The sequence below is a fragment of the Myotis myotis genome, unplaced genomic scaffold (genome assembly GCF_014108235.1).
Source record: "Myotis myotis isolate mMyoMyo1 unplaced genomic scaffold, mMyoMyo1.p scaffold_m19_p_3, whole genome shotgun sequence".
Lineage (NCBI taxonomy): Eukaryota > Metazoa > Chordata > Mammalia > Chiroptera > Vespertilionidae > Myotis > Myotis myotis.
The window spans coordinates 185,848,553-185,871,286 of record NW_023416335.1 but is presented as its reverse complement, the minus strand read 5'-3'; the positions used below and the strand labels follow the sequence as shown (position 1 = coordinate 185,871,286).

Genomic DNA, 22,734 nt, shown 5'->3' with positions numbered 1-22,734 from the left:
CCCACTAAAAATCAATGGAAAAATATCCCCAGATGAGGATTAAAAAAAAATCTAAAAAAAGAATGTAAATCAAGCATTATTTATTAGAAACTTTAAGAAACAATAATAGAAAAATGATTAGATAAACACATGAGGATATCATTGTAGAATTATATTAAATATCAAGGGAAAATGTTATGAAGTATAAAAAAATCAAAGTAAAAATAATATGAAAGAATATGTACAGTGTGATGCCAATTATATTTCCAAAGGTTATACATAGAGAGAAAAACATGGAAATAACAAAATAGCAATAATTGGATAACTCAGGGTAGTGGGATCATGTTTGATTTATTTTCTTCTTTGTGACTATTTAAGTATTCTGTTTTAAATGTATTATTTTTATAACCAAAGCAATAAATAAACCAGATTTTATAAAATCTGTCAACAAGTTTATTAAACTCCCAGTATTCTAAATGGTGCAGGAACAATACTCCTATACTTTTAAAGCTTGTAATCTATAGTATCAGCTATTATAAAAATGGTAGGCACACCTACCCATGCATATAATCAAGCAAAGCTTCATATGAGAGCTCAGAGGAAGTCTGTGTGAAGAAAAGAATGTGAACTTGGCAGTCAGACAGAACTGGCCTTAAATCTTACCTTTGCTGATTTTTTAAAAGGTTTTGTTTTTTCATCTAAAAATGGGGATAATATTACCTACAACATCTGAGTTACAATGAGAATTAAATGGGATAAGATACATAAATGGCTAGTATACAGAATATATTCAGTAATTGTTAGTTTCCTTCACCAAAGAGAGTTGTGGTAATAAAAGTATGTCTTGGAAAGTTTGGAAACAGAATAAATACTCAAAACTTATTACTTCCCAATGCATTTATGACATTTTACCATCACTGATGCTTTTGAGGTTCTTTATTCTGTTGTATCTGTATAGTATACAGCAGAAATACTATATAATAATTGCAGTTGCTCATCTTTCCCAACTTCATGATAAATGATGTCAAGTTGGTAGTTTGGATTTATTTATTGTGGAAGTATTTATATCACAGAAATTAATAAATGAAAGTTAGGGCGTTTTTCTGGGAGAATCTATTATAAATTTTTTAAAATTGATTTTAGAGAGGGAGGAAGGGAGAGAAGAGGCAGAGAGAAATACTGATATGAGAGAGAGAGACATCGATCAGTTGCCTACAATATGTGCCCTGACCTGGGATTGAACCCCAAACCTAGTATGTGCCCTGACTGACCAGGAATCCAACCCTAATCTTTTGGTGCATTGGACAACACTGCAACCAACTGAGCCACATCAGTCAGGGTGGGAGAATCCACTTTTAAACATTACCAGAACACACTGCTCTCAAAAACAGAGTGCCTTACCATGCATAGACTCATGGGAGAGAATCTGGTTTGTAGGGTTTCATGGCCAGGTAGGCAGAAAACGTGGCTAACTAGGGGTATCTCTATGGTACAGCAGGGCTTGAGCCACTTTGTAAGGCTAAGAGGAGAGGCTTTAGTCCCCAAGGAAAGGGGACCAGGAAGAACAGAATGGGGAAGGGGGAATCAAAGTGACAATCTATTCCTGAGACTTGACACATGTGGGCAAAGAGAGCTTCACCCAAGATGACATAGGGGGATGCCAGTGGTTGTCCCTGGGCCACCAGCTCCTGGAACTTAGGGTTAGCAAACGGACATGGGACTCCCACTGGTCAGCATCAGAGTACATGGGAGAATGACTGGTATTAAGCCCCCTTCTGTATGCATGTATGTATGTACTTATTTACATATGTGTGTACATATGGATGAATGTATACACAAGTATGTGTATTGTAGGAGGAAAGGAGTTGAAGCTATTTAAATACTTATTACATCTTGCCTTAATTCCCGGAGGAACTGAAGTCTGAGTCTTTTTATCTAATGTGGGAGCAAAGATCCTTTGACTTAGCTGTGTGGTGTGAGAATGAAGATGAGTAGACTTAGTTCTGAGCTTCTAGTGGAGGCAGAAAGTGAGGAACTAAAGTGAGCAATGAAACTTAGCAGCGGCAGCCCATGGATTGAATCAGTTCACATATTTGACTACCACAGTGAATTCTCGTATGCCACCAATATCAGGACTTTTTCTTGCGAGCGACCTGTGTTTTTTGTTTCCAGATTGAATAGGGCTTGCTCTCCCTTCTTGACTACTAGGGCCTGATAAGTGCAGATATGTATCAGTAAATAATCCCTCCATGATTCATTTCCTCTCTACCCCATGGGATAAATCACATAGGTTAATAAGGGTTCTGCATTAACCTGATAGGTTAGGTTCTGCATTTCTGTAAAAACAAGGATAGCACTAAACAGTGAGGACCAGGTGAGGGCATTGGTTTTTTCCTACAGGCTTTGGACTGAGATAGATGTGAATTTGAGTTCCAGTTCTACTAGTATATTTAGCTGAATGGCAGCACTTACCCTCTCTAAGCCTTGGGTTTCTTGTCTATAAAATGGGTATAATAATAGCACCTTATCCATTAAGTATTACCATGCAAATGAAACACCTAACATAGTGAATGGCATATAGAAAGCACTCAAAAATTTAAAATTAATTGCTTTAATCTTATGTAGTGATTTCACTTTCCAACATGCCACAAATTGCATGTGTGTGTGTGTGTGTGTGTGTGTGTGTGTGTGTGAACAGATATGTATTATGACTAGAAATGGGCAACAATCTTTGTGGATGTAATAGCAGAATAGTTAATGCCAATATGACAATTCTGTTGTCTGGTTTCCTTCACATGAAACAGTGACTGTTTCATGTATCCATCCTGCTACTGTATGAGGAGTTTTCTCCTTTTATTACCCCTTTCTCTCTCTCTTTTTTTAAACAATATATTTTTTATTAATTTCATAAAGGAAGGGAGAGGGAGGAAGAGATGGAAACATCAATGATGAGAGAGAATCATTGAACCACTGCCACCTGCATGCCCCCTACTGGGGACAGATGCCAAAACCCAGGCAGGTGCCCTGACTGGGAATAGAACTGTGACCTCCTGGTTCATAGGCCAATGCTCAACCACTGAACCACACTGGCCAAGCAGTTTTGTTGTTTTTATTATTGAACTGGAGGCCCGGTGCACAAAATTCATGCATGGCGGGGTGTCCCCTCAGCCCAGCCTGCCCCCTCTCGCAATCTGGGACCTTTTGGGGGATGTCCGACTGCTGGTTCAGGCCCGATCCCGCAGACGGGCCTGAACTGGCAGTTGGATATCCCTCTCGCAATCCAGGACCACTGGCTTCTAACTGCTCTGTTTGCCTGCCTGATTGCCCCTAAAACTCAAGCTTCTTCTTTCTTAATTTTTAATAATTATATTTCTTCTGTATTTTTTTATTTTAAAAGTCAAGCTTCTTGAGAACATGAGGCATTTAACATCATTCCATATTCCTTACAGAGAGCTAAGCATGGTAAACATAGCAAATACTTACGGGCTTCTATACAAACACTTTCCAACCAGGAATGTCTTAATAGGCAGCCTCCAAAAACTTGAACTGGAAAACCTAAAAGTAGAGTGCTCAGAATTCAGGCGTCAGGTGCTATTAGCAGGATTTCTATCCCAATTAAACTCTAATTCTTAGCTCTCAACAGTCTGGACAGACTGCCCTTCACTGTCTCCAAAGTTTCTTATTCGTCACTATCCCATTTTCCTGTTTTTGAGTTCAATGTTTTATATCCACATCAGTATCAATGTACCATACAAAACCCACCTGCCAGCCTAGCTGGGCAGGCAGGAAGGGGGTCCATGGCAGCACAGAAAACCGCGGCTCTTGTCCCAAAAGAGGAGAAAATGGGTTTACAGTCAAGGAAACAAAATCAGAACATGATCAAGGGGAAGCCTAGAAACTGCATCGAGCGGAGGTGCTGTGGGCAGCGGTGCCTCTGGGCTGGCCCAGCAGTACCTGCAGCAGCCTCGGTTCCTGGGAAGCCTGGGGTCAGAGAGGGCCCAGCTCTTGGGGTTATTTTTAATAATTTTGCTTTTGGGGTAGGAGGGCTTCCGGGCAGCAGCTCCATGTGGGGGTAACCAGTGTGGGTTTCACTTAAGGGTTTGGAGGGAAAGTTGGGTCTGTGGGGCGAGACCCACCCGGGCCCAGGCCCAAATGTCACAGCTGAGGTTCTTGGAAGTGGCCCAGCAAAGTTCCTGCCTTCTTCCTGCCCTGACCCCAGACCTATGGCTTAAAAATCAGGGCACCAGGCTGGGGCTGAGCACCCCAGGGGCCTTTGTAAACATGGCAGGTCCAGGCAGAGGGATCTTGGGGGAACTGTAGGAACTGGTGGGGGCAGCCAGAGTCAGGGGAGGGCAGTGCCCATGGGGACAGGGGACATGGGGTGGAGGAGGTAAGCTCCTCTAACAGAGACATAGAGGTACAGAGACTAAGAGAGACAGAGAGGACAGAGATGGGGATAGAAAGAGTGACAGGAAGAGAGAGACTCAGAGAAAGCAAGAGAGAGACTGAGACAGAGAAAGATCCACAAAGAAGAGAGACAGACAGACAGAAAGATGGAGTCCTGCTCTGTATGAGTCAGCGGGTTGTGGGAGGGGGGCCCGGGGACCGGGGCTGGCACGGGATGTGCCAGTGTGACAATAAGTGCATCGTTGTGCTGCAGGAGGGAGGTGTGCTGGTAATGCAGCACCAGCTCCTTCGGAGACCCATTCAGGTTGTAGGGCTCCGCAAAACCCAAGCCAGTGGCCGTGCGGTAGATGACACACTGCTGGGTATCGCCGTCCACCACCTCAGAGCAGGCATAGCAGCCCCGCTGGCTGCTCTCACGGATGAGGAAGGTACATCCCACTTGCCGGTCAGCATTTCCTCAGCCTGCGTGCGGTTGATCTTGCCCACATACCAGGTTCCTTCCTCAAGATGGGGGAGGTCATCCTCATCCTCCATCAGTGCGTACTGGCCTTCAGTCTCATTTTTGATTCCCAACCACTTGATTTTCTCCTGCCGGGCGCCTTTCTGGGTGAGCCATACCAGGTACTGGTCTCGGATCTTGTGCAGATGCATGAGGTCTGGCTTCAGGCTGTTCATGTGCTGATCGATCTCACGGTTGTCCAAGGCCTGTGTCCGCAGCTCCTGTTCCAGTTTTGTGCGGCTCTCGGGGATCCTCTGCATCTCTTTGTCATTGCCCTCACACCAAGTGCTCCAGATACTCCTGGCTGGCCTTCTCTTGAGTCTGGCCCTGCTCTTTGAAGATCTTGATGGTTTCATTGAAGGCTTGGATTGTGGTGCGCTTCACCTGCAGTTCCTGGGAGGTGTGTGTGTACTCCTCGTAGAGCTGGTCCTACTGGGGGCTCTTGTCCTTCACTTCAAACCAAGGTAACAAACAAAACCTTTAATTCTGATCTTCCTGGCTGCAAGGGAACAGCAAACCTCAATAGAAATAACTTCCCGCCAGAAGTCATGTCCAAATACTGTGAGACTGAGGACTATAGGGCTGACTATGCACATGCCCAATTACAGGCTCACGTTCTAGCGCTAGGCGCCCAGGCGTCCTCCACAATCCCACAATCCTCTGGTCGCCCAGGCGTCCTCCACAATCCCACAATCCTCTGGTCGCCCTGGCGTCCTCCACAATCCCACAATCCTCTGGTCGCCCTGGCGTCCTCCACAATCCCACAATCCTCTGGTCACCCAGGCGTCCTCCTCAATCCCACAATCCTCTGGTCGCCCAGGCGTCTTCCTCAATCCCACAATCCTCTAGGCGCCCAGGTGTCCTCCTCAATCCCACAATCCTCTGGTCGCCCAGGCGTCCTCCACAAGCCCACAATCCTCTGGTCGCCCAGGCGTCCTCCACAATCCCACAATCCTCTGGTCGCCCAGGCGTCCTCCTCAATCCCACAATCCTCTGGTCGCCCAGGCGTCTTCCTCAATCCCACAATCCTCTGATCGCATGCTTCCGGTTTTTCTAGCTCCTCCTTCAGTGGTGTTTCCTTCAGTCGGGTTGGGAGTCCAGGGCCTCTAGTTGGAGAGGATTTTTCTGCTCTCTGAGGTTGGTAGCTGTTTCCTATTTTGAATCGGTGAAGTTTCAGGAGAACTGCTGCTGCCACGGACATGTCGGCCCCAGGCGCACTCATGAGACAACCGCCCATTCAGGCCACGGCTGGCGCCGTCCTGGTTCGCAATGAGAAAGGTACTGTGCTGGGCCGGTTTCCAATTGGATCTTCCTCCTCCTTCCCCAGTGCACTCCACACCTCCTCCAGCCGACCACCCCAACCCTGCCGACCCTTAAGTCCTTCTCCTCTATTTCTTCGACTTTCCCCATCAAACTCGCACGCTGTTGGGTTGCCTAGGGGCGCCCCTAACCGCTCCCTGAGGGGCGGGGCCAGCCTGGGCGAGGGGCCGTGGTGTTCTGGTCATTATGGTCACTTGCTTTTCATAAATATAACAGATAGCATTGGATTGTATGACCATGCCACGTTTTATCTATTCACCTGTGGATAGACATTTGGGGTATAACCACTTTAGAGCTACAGTGGGGCCTTGACTTACGAGTGCCCCAACTAACGAGTTTTTCAAGATACGAGCCGTCTCTTGGCCGATTTTTTTGCTTTGAGTTGCGAGCTAGAATTTGGGTTATGAGCCAGCTTCAGATACCCCACTGCTAGTTGGTGCAGCGAATGTCACAGTGAAAACCACATCATCAGCCCAGCATCACGTGTCTCACTTGTTCACTTTATGATTTGACATACGAGTAATTTGAGTTACGAGCTCCATCACGGAACGAATTAAACTCGTAAGTCAAGGCCTCACTGTATTATGAATAAATTTCTATGAACATTCCTGTATGAGTCTTTTTGTGGATATAGGTTTTCATTTTGATTGGGTAAATACATAGAAATGCAATTGTGGGGTCATTGTGTAGGGTACGTTTAACTTTAAAAGGAAGTTCGGTTAGCATTCCCACAAGCAATTTATTATATTTTTGACTGCCTAACATCTTCACCAAACCTTTGGCAATATCAATCTTTTCACTTTTATTCATTCATCTGGGTGTGTAGTTATCTCATTGTGGTTTAATTTGCGTTTTCTCTGTTGACTAATGATGTTGAGCATTTTGTCAGATTTTGGTCCCCTGCACTGAATTCTATGTCCTTAATCAGACAGGAAGGACAGTAACTTAAAATCAAGCATATTAACAGTGTCAGGTACCTCCTACAAACAGTTTGCATATTGATTTACCTTTATTCTCACCCCTATTAAAGTATTGTTGTATGTACATCTTTAGGACTTACGTTACTTTCTATCTCATGCATGATTTTTTAAAAATTATTATTCAGCTGGATTTAGTTCAAAGTAACTGCTCTCTTGGCAAAATCCTCTTGATTATTTATATGATAATCATGAAGTGAAGCCTTTCAGATTACTTAATGCCTTGTATTTGGAGGTGTGCCTTTCTTCAAGAGTGCTCAAAGCCTTTTGACATTAATATTCACAACATCTTTGTGTAGTGAGTGGGGAACATGGGGAGAAGAAATAAATTCCAGAAGGTGATTGAGCCTAAATCTCAGAGGAAACTGGTGAAATTCAGATAAGTTGACTCACAGTCACCAGACCTACAGCAACCTAGCAAACCAAGGTATCTCTCCTCATGGGGTCTGACTGATAAAGATTTCAGATAAAGCCGAGTCATTTCATCTACTGATATAAAGTTAATATAGTTTCTCCCAAAATCTTTCAGAACTAGAAAGTTATCATGAGCCGTGCCATGGAGGGTCTCTGTGGATTTATGAACTGATTGTTACAAAGAAAAAGAGTCATTCTGCCCCCCGGAAAAAGATGTGTGAGAATGCAGTAATACAGGGAACAAAAAGTTTCAAAGAACAATGCACAAAAACCTCCTATCCTCTCATACACACATAACTATTTTCAAGTGAGAAGATTCTGTGTTTTGTGAAAAACAACAAAGAGAAGTATAGGACCTCTAGCAATACAGGCATAAAACACACAGTGTTCCAGGTTGGCTTTTCCTATATACGAACATATTGCATATTTAAAGAGTCACTCTGAAGTAATATGTCTGATGTTTAACAAACATGCCAGAATTCAAGCACCCAAATGGGTGATTTTCCCCCCTCAATGTAGGCATCTTGGGATGTTTATACATTTCAATATCACTTTGTCACTGATAAAAACATTTTTGGAATTGCTATTCTGGAATTGCCTTCAAAGTCTTAGGAACATTCTTTTGAATATCTTCAGGCTTCTGTGGCTCCATAAAAAAAAGGGCGGGGGGAGTGTATTTGCTTCAGATATCCTCTCACCATTTTATTGCTTTAAGTCTTAGGCTTCTTATCCTGGGTTTCTTCTTACGGAGTCTCTTCTTACTCCATATACTCACTCTATTCTGATCCTCCTAGTTTTTGAGTTCATTCTGTAATCTTCCATTTGCAACTCATTTTATAATTCAGACATGACAATTAGCTCCACAATTTTAGCTGTAATCTAAGGTGCTCCATAAGCAGCTCAGGCAGACACCCTCTTGGTCCAGCTTGACCCTGGGAACCATGATCCCGTCAACCCCTAGATAAATGACTACACACCCAGCACACTCATCCATCATCCCCGTGAGCAGTGGCTAACGACTCGGTGGCAGTGATTCTCACCTTCTAAGAGCAAAATTAATTTGTTCAAACAGCCTGAAGTCATTTACCCATGACTGACATGCAGGCTCAAGCTGTGTAAGGAAAACAAAGGATGAAAAAATAGCCTTAAAGTAACGAGACTGGATTTCTTCCATAGCACTGAACCCTGCATCAAAGTGCTCATCCTGGACCAGAGAAGGATGCTTTCACGTGCAGCAGATTCACATCTTGCTCCCCCTCCATTTGGGTCAGCTGAGCTCTCCCCCACGTGGTCTATCACTCTGGGACTGTCTCCTGATAGGGGAATATGAGACAGTGACCCACACACTCAGGCTTTTGGGGCACTGGCAGTAGAGTTGGCATAAATGCACTGCTTGCCATAGATGGTTGAAGGGAAAAATAATTTAGATTTATTTTGTAAAGGTAGATTTTTCTTGGCTTTGTTTTAAATGTCCGTATTGGGGGAAGGGTACTTGGAGTCCAATATACCTCCAGCAACTTTGAAATATTTACATTGTATAAGGAAAAGTAATAAATAGAAGTAAGAAAAAGTAGGCTTACAGTTGCAATACAAAGAAATAATACAATAATCAATAAATAATAGCACAAGAATGAACTGTTTCCTGTATTCACAACTGTAAACCTACTTTTGCCAACCCCTGTATAGGCAATAAAAACACCAATAATAAAAAGATACTAGTATTTTCTTTTGGATAGTACATTTTTATAGTGGCATTTATCAATTTATATTTCTAATTGCATTGTGCCTGAATTAATGTAAACATCAGTTGTATTTTACAACTGGGGGAAAGCAGATTATCCCAAATATAGAAATGTGGCAGCAGAGTGTGTCTGTGTGTTGCTTTGAACCTTCAGGAGTTCCCCTGGGGGGAGCTGATAACCCAGCAATGGAGGGCAGGGAGAGACAGAAGAAAGAGGCAGACCACTCCTGATGGGTAGGTGGCAGTTTTTGTGTGTGTTTGTTTTGTGCATTTTTAAAAATATATTTTTAGCCCTAACCGGTTTGGCTCAGTGGATAGAGCGTCGGCCTGTGGACTGAAAGGTCCCAGGTTCAATTCCGGTGAAGGGCATGTACCTTGGTTGCGGGCACATCCCCAGTAGGAGGTGTGCAGGAGGCAGCTGATAAATGTTTCTCTCTCATTGATGTTTCTAACTCTCTATCTGTCTCCCTTCCTCTCTGTAAAAAAATAAATAAAATATATTTAAAAAAAAATATATATTTTTTATTGATTTCAGAGAGGAAGGGAGAGGAGAGGGAGATAGAAACATCAATGATGAGAGAGAATCATTCATCGACTGCCTCCTGCACACCCCACAATGGGGATAGAGCCCGCAAACCAGGCATCTAACCTACTGGGAATCCAACCATGACCTCCTAGTTCATGGGTCGAGGCTTAACCATTGAGCAACACTGGCCATTAGGTGGCAGTTTTAATAAGCAAGGGAACTTGTGTTGGGTGCCTGCGAATATGAGTTGGAATCTTAAAAGTTTATAGAGAGGCCTTAACTGGGTTCAGTCATGTACACTGTCCATATCAACAACACTACTCTGTCAAGATTGCTTCATTGAAATGTCTCTGGATATAAACACGGAGGGCGGCAGGTGCATCCCAAAGACAGGGGAGGGAGTCAGGAGCCTCCTACTGTCCGGGCCAGTTCTCCATTCAGCTGGAGGTCACATCTTCTCGATGTCCTCCTCCAACACAGTGATCATTGCTCATGCTCAGAGATGACCTGTTTGCGGAATTCTTAGAGAGCGTTCATACGTGTTGTAAGTCAAAATCCAGTGTGTGATTCACAGTATTTCTGATGGTAGATTCCCCTTAAGACCCTGACCTGAAACCAAGAAGAAACCACCTACTTAACAAGAACTAAAGGTTGGTACCAGGATTTAGACTACGCATGAGCGAATCAGGTAGTTCAAGTGTGCATGGGCAGGAGGCAGCCATCAGAATTAATGGGAGGGCAGGGCGCCCAGGCGCCTGCATCAGCAAGGCTGCACCAGACCTTCATGGAGAGGGGAGAACAGTTCAGGCAGGAAGGTAGATTGCATTTTGTCTTCTCTCCACACTTAGCACAGGGTTCGCGCCGTGCAGGGGAAAGGATGGAAAGGGCACTCTGTCAGAGCACCATCATCACCATCCTATAAAGGAAACAGATTTTAGAAGCCGAGAGAAGGATTTATGACTTCAGGGACCTTTGTGAGTCCTTTTATTAGCCTAGTACATCACTTCTCTCCCATCGTCATGCTGACAACACTCCTCAGCCCTTCTCTGGATGTCTTGTCAGACTGAGCAACTGTAGAATGAACAGACGAGCTGCAGGAAAGGGCTGATGGATTCCTGCCTGTTCCTGAGCACCAGGGGCAATTTTGTTCTGCTAAGAGGTTCTCTGACACAGTCTTCCAGGGAGGGAATCTTGGATTGTTTCTGACACCTATGTGTTTTTAAAGAGTTTTATTTTTTCTTATAATGGTCTTCCTAAGAGCATAAATCAACATGTAAAGAGACTAGCATGCTAGCCTAAATAGTTTTACAAAAGTTATTTGAAAGTTTGGAGAGCCTATGATGAATGTGGCCTGGCCCTCAGAGTCAGTAAATGGTCTAGGGCCAGTGGTTCTCAAACTTCTGGCCCTTTAAATACAGTTCCTCATGTTGTGACCCAACCATAAAATTATTTTCGTTGCTACTTCATAACTGTAATGTTGCTACTGTTATGAATTGTCATGTAAATATCTGATATGCAGGATGGTCTTAGGTGACCCCTGTGAAAGGGTCGTTCGACTGCCAAAGGGGTCGTGACCCACAGGTTGAGAACCGCTGGTGTAGGCCCTTTTGAGCAGGGTGGCGTTTCATTTCCACCCTTCACGTATGAATGCAAAGTTCATAGGGGACAGCACCAGTGTTATCTCCTCTGTAAAGCCCTCCTTGGTTTCTCCAAAATTGAATTAATTTCTCCCTCTTCTGTATTCCAGTAACAAAACAAAAAAATTGAAAAGGTAACGAGCATGTACATGTTCTGTAGGTATTATTCTAGGCACGTTGACTCACTGCTTCTCTCAACAATTCTCTGATGTCTGCACTGTCATTCTCTGAGGCTCAGAAGAGTTAAGGGACTTGCCCAAAATCACACAGCTACAAAGTGAAAGAACATGGATTTTAACCTCGAAATAGGCCGTCTAACGCCAGAGCATGCATTGTTAACACTTTTTACATGCACCTGTTCTACAGTTTTAACAAGATACAACTTCAGAAAGAAGAATCACAACAATAGTAGCCAAGCTTTACTGGGTGTTGAATAAGTATCAGACACTCTGCCAAATGATTTCACAGATTTTATTCTGTTTGGTTGAATGCACTTGCCTTCTTTTTAAAAAATATATAAATTGAATGAGTTTGTTTTCAATATATTTTATTGATTTCAGAGAGGGAGAGGCAGAGGGAGATAGAAACATCATTGTTGAGAGAGAATCATTGTTTGGCTGCCTCTTGCATGCCCCCTACTGGGGATCGAGCCCACAACCCTGGCATGTGCCCTGACCGGGAATTGAACCATGACCTCCTGGTTCATAGGTCGACACTCAACTACTGAGCCACACCAGCTGGGCTGCATTGCCTTCTTTATTTTAAAGAAGTTCTTGTTCAAAGGGCAAGAATAGCCTCTCAGGCTGTCAGTGCTCCCATTTACTCACTTATAGACCTAACATGCTTATCATGCAACTTGCTTTAAATCTCACTGAACTCCCATGTATGATGGGGCATCCTGTTATACACTGACAGAGTAGCAAGGAATTCAGGTAGCAAGGAATGTCTCCTCTTCTTACATGCATGCTCCATCATCACATTGGACTTCACTTACAAAACACAAGTCCAAAGATAAAATTATTACTCCGTAAGAATTTCAAGTTAGGAACAGCAGAGCATTTACTAGTAAACCATGGTTGGAGCCCTTCAGTGAATGGGTTCCTGTGGAAGTACTCAGGTTGCATGTGTATAAAGTCAGCTGCCTCCTACACACCTCCCACTGGGGATGTGCCAGCAACCAAGGTACATGCCTTTGACTGGGATCGAACCTGGAACCCTTTAGTCCGTAGGCCGACACTCTATCTACTGAGCCAAACCAGTTAGGGCTATTAGCAGGATTTCTATCCCAATTAAACTCTAATTCTTAGCTCTCAACAGTCTGGACAAACTGCCCTTCACTGTCTCCAAAGTTTCTTATTCGTCACTATCCCATTTTTCTTTTCTTCTAGTTTTGAGTTCAGTGTTTTATATCCACATCAGTATCAATGTACCATACAAAACCCACCTGCCAGCCTAGCTGGGCAGGCAGGAAGGGGGTCCATGGCAGCACAGAAAACCGCAGCTCTTGTCCCAAAAGAGGAGAAAATGGGTTTACAGTCAAGGAAACAAAATCAGAACATGATCAAGGGGAAGCCTAGAAACTGCATTGAGCGGAGGGGCTGTGGGCAGCGGTGCCTCTGGGCTGGCCCAGCAGTACCTGCAGCAGCCTCGGTTCCTGAGAAGGCTGGGTCAGAGAGGGCCCAGCTCTTGGGGTTATTTTTAATAATTTTGCTTTTGGGGGAGGAGGGCTCTGGGCAGCAGCTCCATGTGGGGGTAACCAGTGTGGGTTTCACCTCAGGGTTTGGAGAGAAAGTTGGGTCTGTGGGGCAGGGTGGGGTGGGGCAGAACAGGGCTGGTCCCGCCCAGCCCCAAATGTCACAGCTGAGGTTCTTGAAAGTGGCCCAGAAAGTTCCTTCCTGCCTTCTTCCTGCCCTGACCCCAGACCTATGGCTTAAAAATCAGGGCACCAGGCTGGGGCTGAGCACCCCAGGGGCCTTTGTAAACATGGCAGGTCCAGGCAGGGGGACCTTGGGGGAACTGTAGGAACTGGTGGGGGCAGCCAGAACCAGGGGAGGGCAGTGCCCATGGGGACAGGGGACATGGGGTGAAGGAGGTATGTTCCTCTAACAGAGACTTAGAGGTACAGAGACTAAGAGAGACAGAGAGGACAGAGATGGGGATAGAAAGAGTGACAGGAAGAGAGAGACTCAGAGAAAGCAAGAGAGAGATTGAGAAAGAGAAAGATTCACAAAGAAGAGAGACAGATAGACAGAAAGATGGAGTCCTGCTGTGTATGAGTCAGCGGGTTGTAGGAGCGGGGCCTGGGGCCCGGGGCTCTCACGGGCTGTGCCAGTGTGATGGTAAGTGCATCGTTGTGCTGCAGGAGGGAGGTGTGCTGGTAATGCAGCACCAGCTCCTTCGGAGACCCATTCAGGTTGTAGGGCTCCGCAAAACCCAAGCCAGTGGCTGGGCGGTAGATGACACAGTGCTGGGTATCGCCGTCCACCACCTCAGAGCAGGCATAGCAGCCCCGCTGGCTGCTCTCACGGATGAGGAAGGTACATCCCGCTTGCCGGTCAGCATTTCCTCAGCCTGCATGCCGTTGATCTTGCCCACATACCAGGTTCCTTCCTCAAGATGGGGGAGGTCATCCTCATCCTCCATCAGTGCGTACTGGTCTTCAGTCTCATTTTTGATTCCCAACCACTTGATTTTCTCCTGCCGGGCGCCTTTCTGGGTGAGCCATACCAGGTACTGGTCTCGGATCTTGTGCAGATGCATGAGGTCTGGCTTCAGGCTGTTCATGTGCTGATCGATCTCACGGTTGTCCAAGGCCTGTGTCCGCAGCTCTCGTGGATCTTGGCGACGTGAGACTTGAGCCGTTCTGAGTTCCGCAGGACCCTCTGCATCATTTCATGGCCCTCACGCCAGAAGCGCTCCAGGTACTCCTTGTTGCACTTCTTTTGAGTCTGGCCCTGCTCTTTGAAGATCTTGATGGTTTCATTGAGAGCTTTGATTGTGGTGCGCTGCATCTGCAGTTCCTGGGAGGTGCCTGTGTACTCCTCGTAGAGTCGTACTCGTTGCTCTTGTCCTTCGCTTCAAACCAAGGTAACAGACGAAACCTTTAATTCTGATCTTCCTCGCTGCAAGGGAACAGCAAACCTCCTTAAATGGTGTTTCCTTCAGTCCCGACGCAACATTCAGGGCCTCTAGTTGGAGAGGATTTTTCTGTTCTTTGACATTGATAGCTGTTTCCTATTTGGAATCAGTGACGTTTCGGGAGAACTGCTGCCTCCATGAACATGTCGGTCCCAAGCGCACTCATGAGACAACCGCCCATTCAGTCCACAGCTAGTGCCATCCTGGTTCGCAATGAGAAAGGTACTGTGCTGAGCCATTTTCCAATTGGATCTTCCTCTTCCTTCCCCATCACACTCCAAACCTACCCCAGACCGACCACCCCAACCCCGCAGATCCTTAAGACCTTCCCTTCTATTTCTTCCACTTTCCCCCATCAAACTCGCACCCTATCGCATTGCCTAGGGGCACCCCTAACCACTCCCGGGGGGCAGGCCAGCCTGGGCAAGGGGCAGTGGTGTTCTGGTCTCTGGTCGTTCAGGTAGCTGGCTTTATATATATCTATATATATATATAGATATTTAGATAGTTTTATAAATACCTTCTTTCCTGAGACATTATCTTCTTTGATCATCATTGAAATCTTAGGAGAGACTTAGGGTCATTACTCATTTTGTAAGTGAGGAAATTGATGCTCAAAGGCATGAAGTGACTTTTCTAGGTTATGCTTTCCATCAGTGGTAGAGCCAAGTCTGTAGCCACCCCTTGAGCCAAACTTCCAATAAACATAGCAGGACTTGTGGCCAAGTGATAAGGGAAGGGAGAATATTGGCCCATAAAGCAAAATGTTTTCATATTTCCCTTTTATAACAGGGAACAAATAGAAAGAATCTGTGAATTGAGGTCAGAGAGAATGGGCTTGGAGTATAGCTCTGCCACCTATTAATTGAATACACTTGGAAGCTTTCACTTCTAAGCCCTCAAATCCTCATATGCCAACAGGGGTATTTATATGTACCCTGAGGGACTGTTGTATCAAATGAGAAAGCGTCCAAGCCTCAGTAAATGTTACTTTCCCTGTCCCTACTGGTCATGATCCACTGGTCATACAGAGAGTGGAGAGCTCAGTCTTACATCCTCTATTCTAGAGAGGCCATGCTGGCCAAAGGCAAATTCAGAGTGAAGTAAGCACCTAGAGACTGAGTGTGTTCCGTTCTTTATTTTCACACATCCTCTGCTTCTGCAAAAGAAGGGACACCACCAGGTACTATGACTAATACATACAAGATGTGCTGAATGTATGAGGCCATTCCAGTCTTTATACAATGCCGATTCAGAAATTTCATTGTGAAGTCACCTAAAAGTATGAACTGATGGGTACTTTGGCCACACTTTCTAGACCTGAAATTATCATTAATTTATTTAGTATTGTAATAACATTGATTTAGGTGAGCCTTTATAACATGGAACGTGTATAGTAGTTAGCAGTAATTAACATCCTTTAATTAGGAAGAATTGCCAAGTAGTTTTCTCTCTCGGCTCAGTTGTAGCTAATGCAGCTGGGTGAAAATTCAGCTTCATCACAAAGGGAACAGCTTGTGTTTTATGTTAAATTTGCCTTTAATGGTTTAAAAATATTCTTTGGTATTATATTTTATCATAAAAAGGCACATTTGAATCACCAATGTTATAGAATGTGAACAGTCTAAATGCCATAAACCTTACAGATAAAACCATTCATTTAGAGATACATGCACAGAATATAAAATGACTATAGAAATTTGATAAGTCTGTCCATATGCTCATCAAGTTGTATAGGTCTTAATACTGGCATTGCTATTATTATCCCTCTAGAATGACAATAAAAAATTTCATATTTCATGTGCATTTATAGTACATGTTACTCCTTGCTAACCAAAGAGGCATTTAGGCAATGGCTGGGTATGAAAATTGCTGACATTTTCTGAATTTCAAATGACAAATGAGATGCTCCTGTCAGTTTACTGTGTAACTTCATAGCATATGGTGCTTCTGCTGGTGGGTGTTATTTCAAAGTTTGCAAATCACACCATGAGAAAGTCCCTTTGGTAGGCTCCTGGAACACTTAGCAACTGTGAATCTGAAGTGACAGTACAGAGGGAAAGAACTAAAAAATAACTTTTTTATTTTTTATAGTGAGAAGGCCGAACAAAGTGAATAATAAGTTAATAAAGGGAGGTGGAGGGGTAGGGACACCGATCTAGGAAAAAAAAAAGAAGCAGTTTTCCCTTTTATAGGACAAACCAGAAAAATCTTTAAATTCTTTAAACTAAGTGTATAGTTTTAGATTTCAGAGAAAGAATAAGAATTAAGACACTGAATAGAATTAGAAGAATTGTCTACTATGTTACACAGAAGTCTAAAGATGGAGGGGAGATTGTTTCAAGGGATAGAGAATGGTTCCAGAATTATATCTATACCAGAAATCACAAAGTGACTCCAAATAATGAAGATTTGAAAAGACAGCCTCTGCTGTTCAGAACAGGTCAGCGTATTCAACACCAATCCCAGCAGAGCCTTATTTCTTTCATTGCAATCTATTTTAATGGGTCACTTTGTTTTGCTTTGTTCAATAATGCCCACATTTCAGAGCGTTTCTATACAGTGGTCAAGCTACCAGCCAATTAAATGGAACTAATTGACTGGACAGTTCCATTACAGTAGTTCATCCAATTGCCCCAAGGACCACTGCCCAAGACTCATTTTTCTATATGTTCCTCCTTGGAATCAAAAAATTTCCATTGTTTATCAACCACAAAATTTTTAAATTTATGTCTAGAGTGCAGAAATGTGAGTAGCTTAAAATGATATGTCACTATCATTGCTATGACAAATAATAGTTGGGGAGTTAGGCAGTGTTTCTAAAAGAGTTATACCTCCCATTCCTCTTTTTCTGGAATCTTTCAATATTTTTACCTCCAAATTTATGGATTATTAAATTTTTCATGTAGGAAAGGAGAGACTATCCCAGTAAAACAAGGAGTGTGGTGAATGGTATTTAATCTCTAGGTTATTGTGTTTACAGGTGTTAGGAGTTGACCCCAAACAATAACAGCAAACAACAACAGTAATAACAGATAATATTTATTGCATTCTAAGCATGTCATATGAATTAATAATCCTCACAAAAAAATTACTACCCCCATTTCACAGTTGAGGAAATTGAGGCACGCAGAGGTCAAGTATCTTAAGTTCCATGGGAAGTACTGTGGCAGTAATAGATATAGAATAGATATTGATTAAATTGCCTCCAGCTCCTCTTTCCCCCATACACTCATCTGGCCTAAGTTGAGCCATTACAGCTGCACATTTATATTTTATGACTCTGACCCTTCCTTTCAGGCCATAGACAATTGGATTTAAGGGCAGAGCATTCAAAGGCTGAATTAGGTGAAACATTTCCTTTCTCCCAAGGTTGCTGAAAGTATCTTGGGTTGGGTGACTGAGAGACACCTGAGGAAAGAGAAGAGGCCAGCAGGCTGACACAGAAAAGAACCACTGTAGAGAGCCATGGGGATGAGTGGCACCGTTGGTGGGAAGGAGAGAGCAAACGCTAGCAACATGTTCTTCCCCAGTTCTTATCTGCAGGAGACGTGAATGCACTTCTTGCAGTTGGTTGCATGGGAGACTCATATGACTTTCTGCTAAAACCCTTTTTATTTTTTCTTAACTGTGTTTGTGTGAGTTTCTGTTATAAAAAAACAAAAAACAAAAGAGTCTTAAGAAAACTATGATTCTTCTTTGAGGGGCTTCTGTTCTGCGACACCCAAACCACTCTGAGTTGCCACACCACAACATGTGTTTATTCAAGGGCTTCCAAGACATCTGTTTTCATTTCCCTGCATTGATACTGTCATCAGAAGGCAGGGTTGACAGAGAGTAAAAACAAAGATGCCAAGTATCACACATAACATCAGGAATGCATATGAACAAGATAGTATATATCAAATCACCTACCATGGTGTTTGGCAAATCCCAGTCTCTTAAATGTTTATTTTCTTTTTGTTCCCATTTATTTAGTAAAGACTATAGCAACTAAGAGTTCTATATTTTATAGTTTAATACTGATGAAAATCTCATGCTTTTCCATAAATATGTTAACACGTGTTAAAGAGTGTGTTTCTGTTTTCAGTTGGGGAAATGCTAGTAGGCAGTGGAGCAGTGTGGTTAAAAGGGGAGTTAGACTGGTTGATAAAAACAGTATCCATCCGTTATAGTTAATTTTATGTGAACTTCACTGGGCTAAGGGATGCCCAGATAGCTGGTAAAATGTAATTTCTGGGCATGGGGTGTTTCTAGAAGAGATTAGCATTTAAATTGGTGGGCTGAGTAAGGTAGAAAGGCCTCATAAATGTGGGTGAGCATCTCCCAATCCATTGAGGGCCTGATTTGAAGAAAAAGGTGGAGGAAGGGAAAATACACTCTCTGCTTGAACTGAGATGTGCATCTGCTCCAGTACTTGGACATGAGCACCCGTGGTTTTCATGTATTTGGATTTGGACTGAATTACACCCCAGTTTTCCTGGGTCTCCAGCTTGCAGACAGCAGAGCATGGGACTTTTTGGTCTCCATAATTGCTTGAGCCAATTCCTATAAGAAATCTCTCTAATACACATATGCATGTATACATGTAAATGTCACATATATATATATACATGCCATGTATGTACACATATACACGTTGCCCATGTGTATATACATATCTCATATATGTATGTGTTGCATGTGTATGTGTATATATGTCAGGGTTCTCCAGATTGTTTCTGTTTTTCTGGAGAACCTTAGTACACTACCTAGAGGCTTAGAATAGTGCCCAGCTCATTGAAAGCATTCAGGGAGTACTTGTTAGCATTATAATGATTATTTTTATTATCATCATTGTACCTCTGATCCCTTTCCTTTCTCAACAGCATCATTCCTACATTTTTTTGAATTAGTATTAATCAAGCATAGCCTCTAAATTCTATAGAAAGACATCATTGCTGAATAAGTTTGATTTACAGTAGCTGTTTGTGTTTGTTTTCTTAAAAGTAATGGTTATTAGGCCAACTACCTTTTATTGCTTGCAAATCTTCCTTTTTTCTTTATGTCTCCCAGAACTACTGCGAAGCACTCAAGGCTGCTGTGTAGATTGTGTTCTGTGTGACACTTCTCTCGCATTTGGAAATTGCTTACCAAAGACATTTTGATAGAAGTAGGTTAAATTTACTTTCCAAATGTTTAACTTTCCCAAGACTCTTTAGTAGGTGAGGATGTGCATCTCAAGATTAAGGAGAGGTTGTTTACAGGAATGCTCAACAAAATCCAGTCAGTCATATGGTGCAGCTCTCCAGTTTTCTGCTTTCATTTAATATCAAAGTATCATAAAAAGAGGAGAAATACTGTAAAAAAAAGTGTAGCATACAGAATCCCACAGAAAGCCATGGCAGGAAATATTAGATTGCATGTGACTTTAAGGCAAGAATATAATCTTCTTTCTTTGTAACTTCACCAGACTCAATAAATGTTGACTGAACTAATTGACATTGATTCTGCCCTTAATACATTAGAAATAGAACTTTTATTTCAGCATGTAATTAGCATATTTCTTCAGAGCAGTAGGATTAACAGAGACTGCTAGGTATTTATATTGATGCTATTTCATTTTATAGAAAAATAATACAAATAGAGATGATAAGCCACAGTTTCATGCTGTGTAACTCTATGTATCTATTACTACTCTATCCCCGTTAGTAAAGATACTATTGTGATTTGATGCCACAAAGCAACACTCCTCTCTGACAGATATTGTAAACCAAAGTGTTGTTAAGAGCCAAGCAGTCTTAAAATGATAGAAGTCTGGTATCCTCATTAGCTCCAGCATTGAGAAGGTTTCATCTTCCATCTGTCACATTCCTCACTATGTATAACATTAACTTCAAGGCCCACATTTGTAATAAGAAGGTGTCCAGGTGTTCTGTTGACATCAATGCTCAGGGAGTAATGGGCTACAGTGTCGTGGGAAATGTAGCCACCAGGATCGGGAATCATATAGATGAACTCAGTCAGGCCTGAGACATGAAGTGCCAAGAGGCTACTAAGTTCAGTTTGAAGGCATGGTCAATAGAAATAGCCAAGAGATTATACTAGCACACATTGTCTCTGAGAAGCAACCATCTGAGCATTACAGTTGCTCAGAGCAAACCAGACTAAGAACAACCCTGAGACACCAAGTGCCCTAAATCATTTTTTTCATGATTCTTTAAAAAACCACCAGGGCTATAGAATGCCTTCATGAGAGTCTGAGAAAGGAATCCCTTATGAATGACAAATTAGAAAGAGGACTGCTTTCTCCTTGGATGTGCCAGTTATCAATCTGGATGGCCTCTCAGCCACAAATCCACTCTTCATTGCTCTGCTAATGATGCTGCAACATTTCTCCCATGCCAACTGGCACTAAGTTATGCCTGTCAGTAGAAGGCACTGGAGGGACACAGGGAAGCTGGGGCTTTCTCTTCCTGGTTTCAGGGTGTGCTCTCCTTTGGCATGAGTGCCACCTCCCCATTGGTATCTCCCTCTAGTTTTCCAAAGGTTGGCTTCCCAGCAAGTTCTGCTCTTGCTGCACCTCAGCAACTCCCCTGCCATTTAGCGGACCCCACCACGCTCTCTGCAGCAAAAGCCCTGGAGAGTCAGGGGTTTTTCCCTTACAGTTATTCCTTACTTGGGTACTTCGTCTCAGTTGTGGATGTAATGGCTGATCCTTATATCAGTTACTCTTGTACTAATATTAGTGGCTAACACCCTAGTACTCCAATCCCCTATTGTAGATAATTATTCTTTTTTTTAAAAAAAAATGTTTTTATTGATTTCAGAGAGGAAGGGAGAGGGGGAGAGAGAGAGAGAAAGGAAAACATCAATGATGAGAGATAATAATTGATTGGCTGCCTCCTGCATGACCCCACACTGAGGATCAAGCCTGCAACTCGGGTATCTACGGGCATCTGTGCTGACCGGGAATCTAACTGTGACCTCCTTGTTCATGGGTCGAAGCCCAACCACTAAGCCACTGCGGCCGGGTGATAATTATTCTTGATATTAAACTTTCCCTGTATGGTTTCTGTCTCCTGAATGTACCCTAATGATGCAGTGGATGAACTAGAATGGTGACCCCTTGACAAGATTTAGTGAGTAAAAGTGCCTTTCTTTGTACAAAGAAAGGAGTGCCTCTCTCTTCCAGTGGCAGCAGCCCTCACCAGGACATTCGACTTGTTGAGTGAGCAAGGGCTAGATCTCCATTGCTTAGCACATCGGTAGGCACTTTTGAGCATTTGTACAACCTGTATGGTCATTAGTAGTAGTTCTTCTCTGGACCATTGAAGCTTTATAAATTAAATTAAAAGATGAATTGCGCCCAGCCGGGGTGGCTCAGTGGTTGAGCATCGACCCATGAACCAGGAGGTCACAATTAGATTCTCAGTCAGGGCACATGCCCAGGTTGTGGGTTCAATCCCCAGTAGGGGGCATGCAGGAGGCAGCTAATTGATGATTTTCTCTCATCGATGTTTCTATGCTTCTATTCCTCTCCCTTCCTCTCTCTGAAATCAATAATCTATATATATGTAAAAGGCTAATATGCAAAGTGTCCCTGCGGGAGTTTGATGGGGAGACTGGGAGTTCTATCGCTCGCTATGATGTGCACTGACCACCAGGGGGCAGCGCAGAATGAAGGAAGGCCCTGGCCGGCAGCTGGAAGGCCCTGATCAGCCCTGATTGCCGGACAGGCCTAGGGACCCTACCCATGCGTGAATTTTGTGCACCTGGCCTCTAGTAGTAGTAGTAGTAGTAGTAATAATAATAATAATATGACTTGCTATGTCTCTGCTTTCAAGATGACCTCAGGCTAGTGGAAAAGGCAGATCGGTAAATAAACAATGAGAAGTAGGTTTTGATGGAGGGAAACACAGGATGCTATGGAAAAATAGAGGAGAGAGACCCTGTACCTGTATATGCATAACAGTTTACTACAAAGCATAGAGGCTTAAAACAACAACAAATACTTACCTTCTGTGAATCAGGAATTTGGGAGTAGCTTAGCTGAATATTACTGGCTTGGGAGCCTTCACGAGGTTAAAGTCAAGGTGTCAGCCAGGACTACAGTC

General features: G+C 43.3%; 2 pseudogenes; both read right to left on the bottom strand.

Moving 5' to 3' along the window:
- Positions 1 to 3,498: 3,498 nt before the first annotated feature.
- On the bottom strand, positions 3,499 to 12,465 carry LOC118650719 (annotated as a pseudogene).
- A 1,259-nt stretch (positions 12,466 to 13,724) lies between these two features.
- The window catches only part of LOC118650718, a 45,804-nt pseudogene continuing 36,794 nt past the window's right edge, over positions 13,725 to 22,734 (bottom strand).